Genomic DNA, 6,155 nt, shown 5'->3' on the forward strand with positions numbered 1-6,155 from the left:
ATTTTATTATTTTAATATCAGATTTTTAAATATGATTATTTCATTATAAATAGGCTATGGGTATTATCTCTAAGGTGGACACCCAACTTAATATATGTTATTACCATCTGAGTCTAACCATGTCATGCCAACTAATGGAAAAGTCAGCCAGAACGTGCATGTAAACGCATTGTGGATAGGGTAGGCAAGCTCTGATTGTACTTGAGAGACCTTCTGAATGTTCTGATCTGTGACCAAGTTTTGACAACTGTAATAATGAGTGGGTTTTCTTTTACCTGTCAGGGATATATATATATTTTGTTGTTTTATTAGTGTATAGCTGTCGTGACACAGGCTGCCAGTCCAAAAGACAGCAAACAACAGGGAAGTAATTTGTCATTTAGCTTTACAAAAACAACAAAGGTGAATGGAATAGGTTAGAAAACAAACATGTTTGATATACACAAATGGGAATGTGTATTCTTGCTGAAGGGTGTGACCCTCTTAACTTGCTTAGCTATTTCAACCTGTACAGACAGTTCTACCAGAAAGACTCGGGAGAATAAATACTGTGAGAATTATAAATTTATTAACAGCCCAGCAAGCAATAAAGTTCTTTGGCGTAGGCCCCGTCCGTAGCTCGCAATCTGAGGGTCCGCATCTCGGCATATCCTGCCTGAAGACAAAGGCAGGGGCGCAGCCGCCCTCAGCGCCCTCCCCCGCCAAGACCCCACACACCCCCCCTTCACAGAGGAGGATGTCCGACAGCAGCTGGTCAGGTGCAAACCTGGCAAGGCAACAGGGCCAGATGGCATCCCAGCAAGGGTGCTTAAGCTCTGTGCCATGGAGCTCTCTCCCATTTTCCACACCATCTTCTAGGAATCATATAGGACTGCCTCAATACCCACCCTCTGGAAAACCTCAACCATTGCACCTATCCCAAAGAAACCCCGCCCCTCAGAGCCTGACACAGGCTGCCAGTCCAAAAGACAGCAAACAACAGGGAAGTAATTTGTCATTTAGCTTTACAAAAACAACAAAGGTGAATGGAATAGGTTAGAAAACAAACATGTTTGATATACACAAATGGAAATGTGTATTCTTGCTGAAGCGTGTGACCCTCTTAACTTGCTTAGCTAGTTCAACCTGTACAGACAGTTCTACCAGAAAGACTCGGGAGAATAAATACTGTGACAATTCTAAATGTATTAACAGCCCAGCAAGCAATAAAGTTCTTCAAAGTTCTAAAGCCCCGTCCGTAGCTCGCAATCTGAGGGTCCGCATCTCGGCATATCCTGCCTGAAGACAAAGGCAGGGGCGCAGCCGACCCCCTGTGAGGTATAGGAAGGGACCATCCTGGTGGTGGTGGTGGGGAGGATGGAGGGAGGGATCCATCTTGGAGGTGGTGGGAGGGATGGAGGTGAATGGAAGCGTCAGCATCTGCGAACTCAAACGTGTGTAAGTACCAATCTTTTATACCACGAGTATTAGAATGTGATTGGATAGATGAGAAGGTAAAGTGACGTAACACTTGAGTCTTCCTGGCAGAACTTATGCTAAAGCTTTCATTTCTTTGTCAGTTTTATTCAAAGAGTCAAAATACTAACTGGACAGGAACAAAAACAGAACCACATCACAGCACCAGACCCATTAACCTCTGCCAACACCCTAAATAACTTTTTTGCTCGGTTTGACACCCATGATTATTCTACCACATGTGAGGATTTGCTCAGCGCCCTCCCCCGCCAAGACCCCACACACCCCCCCTTCACAGACGAGGATGTCCGACAGCAGCTGGCCAGGTGCAAACCTGGCAAGGCAACAGGGCATGGGCGTCGGAACCATTGTATATGGGTGGGAAAAGACCCACCCACTTTTTAAGACCAATGATATTGGACCCACTCACTTTTACATTCAGCGCATATGTCTGTTCGCTTTTCAGTGCTGCGTCAGTCAAATCCATTCCACTTGAGGAATGCCCTAATGAATTAAACTCCATTTACGCTGAAATAGCTACATTATATTTCTCAACGAGCTACAACTGACGAAAAAAACGCCCGTTGTACCCTTCCAGTCAAATATTGCAAACATCGCTTTAAGTTATAATGAGTGGGTTTTCTTTTACCTGTCAGGGATATTTTTTTTTTTTTGGTCTAACAATATTGTTTTATTAGTGTATAGCTGTCGTGACACAGGCTGCCAGTCCAAAAGACAGCAAACAACAGGGAAGTAATTTGTCATTTAGCTTTACAAAAACAACAAAGGTGAATGGAATAGGTTAGAAAACAAACATGTTTGATATACACAAATGGGAATGTGTATTCTTGCTGAAGGGTGTGACCCTCTTAACTTGCTTAGCTATTTCAACCTGTACAGACAGTTCTACCAGAAAGACTCGGGAGAATAAATACTGTGAGAATTATAAATTTATTAACAGCCCAGCAAGCAATAAAGTTCTTTGGCGTAGGCCCCGTCCGTAGCTCGCAATCTGAGGGTCCGCATCTCGGCATATCCTGCCTGAAGACAAAGGCAGGGGCGCAGCCGCCCTCAGCGCCCTCCCCCGCCAAGACCCCACACACCCCCCCTTCACAGAGGAGGATGTCCGACAGCAGCTGGTCAGGTGCAAACCTGGCAAGGCAACAGGGCCAGATGGCATCCCAGCAAGGGTGCTTAAGCTCTGTGCCATGGAGCTCTCTCCCATTTTCCACACCATCTTCTAGGAATCATATAGGACAGCCTCAATACCCACCCTCTGGAAAACCTCAACCATTGCACCTATCCCAAAGAAACCCCGCCCCTCAGAGCCTGACACAGGCTGCCAGTCCAAAAGACAGCAAACAACAGGGAAGTAATTTGTCATTTAGCTTTACAAAAACAACAAAGGTGAATGGAATAGGTTAGAAAACAAACATGTTTGATATACACAAATGGAAATGTGTATTCTTGCTGAAGCGTGTGACCCTCTTAACTTGCTTAGCTAGTTCAACCTGTACAGACAGTTCTACCAGAAAGACTCGGGAGAATAAATACTGTGACAATTCTAAATGTATTAACAGCCCAGCAAGCAATAAAGTTCTTCAAAGTTCTAAAGCCCCGTCCGTAGCTCGCAATCTGAGGGTCCGCATCTCGGCATATCCTGCCTGAAGACAAAGGCAGGGGCGCAGCCGACCCCCTGTGAGGTATAGGAAGGGACCATCCTGGTGGTGGTGGTGGGGAGGATGGAGGGAGGGATCCATCTTGGAGGTGGTGGGAGGGATGGAGGTGAATGGAAGCGTCAGCATCTGCGAACTCAAACGTGTGTAAGTACCAATCTTTTATACCACGAGTATTAGAATGTGATTGGATAGATGAGAAGGTAAAGTGACGTAACACTTGAGTCTTCCTGGCAGAACTTATGCTAAAGCTTTCATTTCTTTGTCAGTTTTATTCAAAGAGTCAAAATACTAACTGGACAGGAACAAAAACAGAACCACATCACAGCACCAGACCCATTAACCTCTGCCAACACCCTAAATAACTTTTTTGCTCGGTTTGACACCCATGATTATTCTACCACATGTGAGGATTTGCTCAGCGCCCTCCCCCGCCAAGACCCCACACACCCCCCCTTCACAGACGAGGATGTCCGACAGCAGCTGGCCAGGTGCAAACCTGGCAAGGCAACAGGGCATGGGCGTCGGAACCATTGTATATGGGTGGGAAAAGACCCACCCACTTTTTAAGACCAATGATATTGGACCCACTCACTTTTACATTCAGCGCATATGTCTGTTCGCTTTTCAGTGCTGCGTCAGTCAAATCCATTCCACTTGAGGAATGCCCTAATGAATTAAACTCCATTTACGCTGAAATAGCTACATTATATTTCTCAACGAGCTACAACTGACGAAAAAAACGCCCGTTGTACCCTTCCAGTCAAATATTGCAAACATCGCTTTAAGTTATAATGAGTGGGTTTTCTTTTACCTGTCAGGGATATTTTTTTTTTTTTTGGTCTAACAATATTGTTTTATTAGTGTATAGCTGTCGTGACACAGGCTGCCAGTCCAAAAGACAGCAAACAACAGGGAAGTAATTTGTCATTTAGCTTTACAAAAACAACAAAGGTGAATGGAATAGGTTAGAAAACAAACATGTTTGATATACACAAATGGGAATGTGTATTCTTGCTGAAGGGTGTGACCCTCTTAACTTGCTTAGCTATTTCAACCTGTACAGACAGTTCTACCAGAAAGACTCGGGAGAATAAATACTGTGAGAATTATAAATTTATTAACAGCCCAGCAAGCAATAAAGTTCTTTGGCGTAGGCCCCGTCCGTAGCTCGCAATCTGAGGGTCCGCATCTCGGCATATCCTGCCTGAAGACAAAGGCAGGGTCGCAGCCGCCCTCAGCGCCCTCCCCCGCCAAGACCCCACACACCCCCCCTTCACAGAGGAGGATGTCCGACAGCAGCTAGTCAGGTGCAAACCTGGCAAGGCAACAGGGCCAGATGGCATCCCAGCAAGGGTGCTTAAGCTCTGTGCCATGGAGCTCTCTCCCATTTTCCACACCATCTTCTAGGAATCATATAGGACAGCCTCAATACCCACCCTCTGGAAAACCTCAACCATTGCACCTATCCCAAAGAAACCCCGCCCCTCAGAGCCTGACAGAGGCTGCCAGTCCAAAAGACAGCAAACAACAGGGAAGTAATTTGTCATTTAGCTTTACAAAAACAACAAAGGTGAATGGAATAGGTTAGAAAACAAACATGTTTGATATACACAAATGGAAATGTGTATTCTTGCTGAAGCGTGTGACCCTCTTAACTTGCTTAGCTAGTTCAACCTGTACAGACAGTTCTACCAGAAAGACTCGGGAGAATAAATACTGTGACAATTCTAAATGTATTAACAGCCCAGCAAGCAATAAAGTTCTTCAAAGTTCTAAAGCCCCGTCCGTAGCTCGCAATCTGAGGGTCCGCATCTCGGCATATCCTGCCTGAAGACAAAGGCAGGGGCGCAGCCGACCCCCTGTGAGGTATAGGAAGGGACCATCCTGGTGGTGGTGGTGGGGAGGATGGAGGGAGGGATCCATCTTGGAGGTGGTGGGAGGGATGGAGGTGAATGGAAGCGTCAGCATCTGCGAACTCAAACGTGTGTAAGTACCAATCTTTTATACCACGAGTATTAGAATGTGATTGGATAGATGAGAAGGTAAAGTGACGTAACACTTGAGTCTTCTTGGCAGAACTTATGCTAAAGCTTTCATTTCTTTGTCAGTTTTATTCAAAGAGTCAAAATACTAACTGGACAGGAACAAAAACAGAACCACATCACAGCACCAGACCCATTAACCTCTGCCAACACCCTAAATAACTTTTTTGCTCGGTTTGACACCCATGATTATTCTACCACATGTGAGGATTTGCTCAGCGCCCTCCCCCGCCAAGACCCCACACACCCCCCCTTCACAGACGAGGATGTCCGACAGCAGCTGGCCAGGTGCAAACCTGGCAAGGCAACAGGGCATGGGCGTCGGAACCATTGTATATGGGTGGGAAAAGACCCACCCACTTTTTAAGACCAATGATATTGGACCCACTCACTTTTACATTCAGCGCATATGTCTGTTCGCTTTTCAGTGCTGCGTCAGTCAAATCCATTCCACTTGAGGAATGCCCTAATGAATTAAACTCCATTTACGCTGAAATAGCTACATTATATTTCTCAACGAGCTACAACTGACGAAAAAAACGCCCGTTGTACCCTTCCAGTCAAATATTGCAAACATCGCTTTAAGTTGTCAATGCTGGCAAATGACCGTGGTATCAGCAGGTTAATCCACGGATAGCTGTGCATTTAATGCACGACGTGGAGGCGAGTTTAGTTTACTTGTTTAATTAAAAGGCATCAGAATATATGAAATGGCATTAGTAACATTTTTCTGAGGGTGGACCCACCCACTTTTTTTTTGCTTCCGACGCCCATGCAACAGGGCCAGATGGCATCCCAGCAAGGGTGCTTGAGTTCTGTGCCATGGAGCTCTCTCCCATTTTCCACACCATCTTCTGGGAATCATATAGGACAGCCTCAATACCCAACCTCTGGAAAACCTCAACCATTGCACCTATCCCAAAGAAACCCCGCCCCTCAGAGCCTAACCACTACCGACCAATTGCACTCACACCCATAA

The sequence above is a fragment of the Abramis brama genome (assembly GCF_963993115.1).
Source record: "Abramis brama genome assembly, contig: SCAFFOLD_104, whole genome shotgun sequence".
NCBI lineage: Eukaryota > Metazoa > Chordata > Actinopteri > Cypriniformes > Leuciscidae > Abramis > Abramis brama.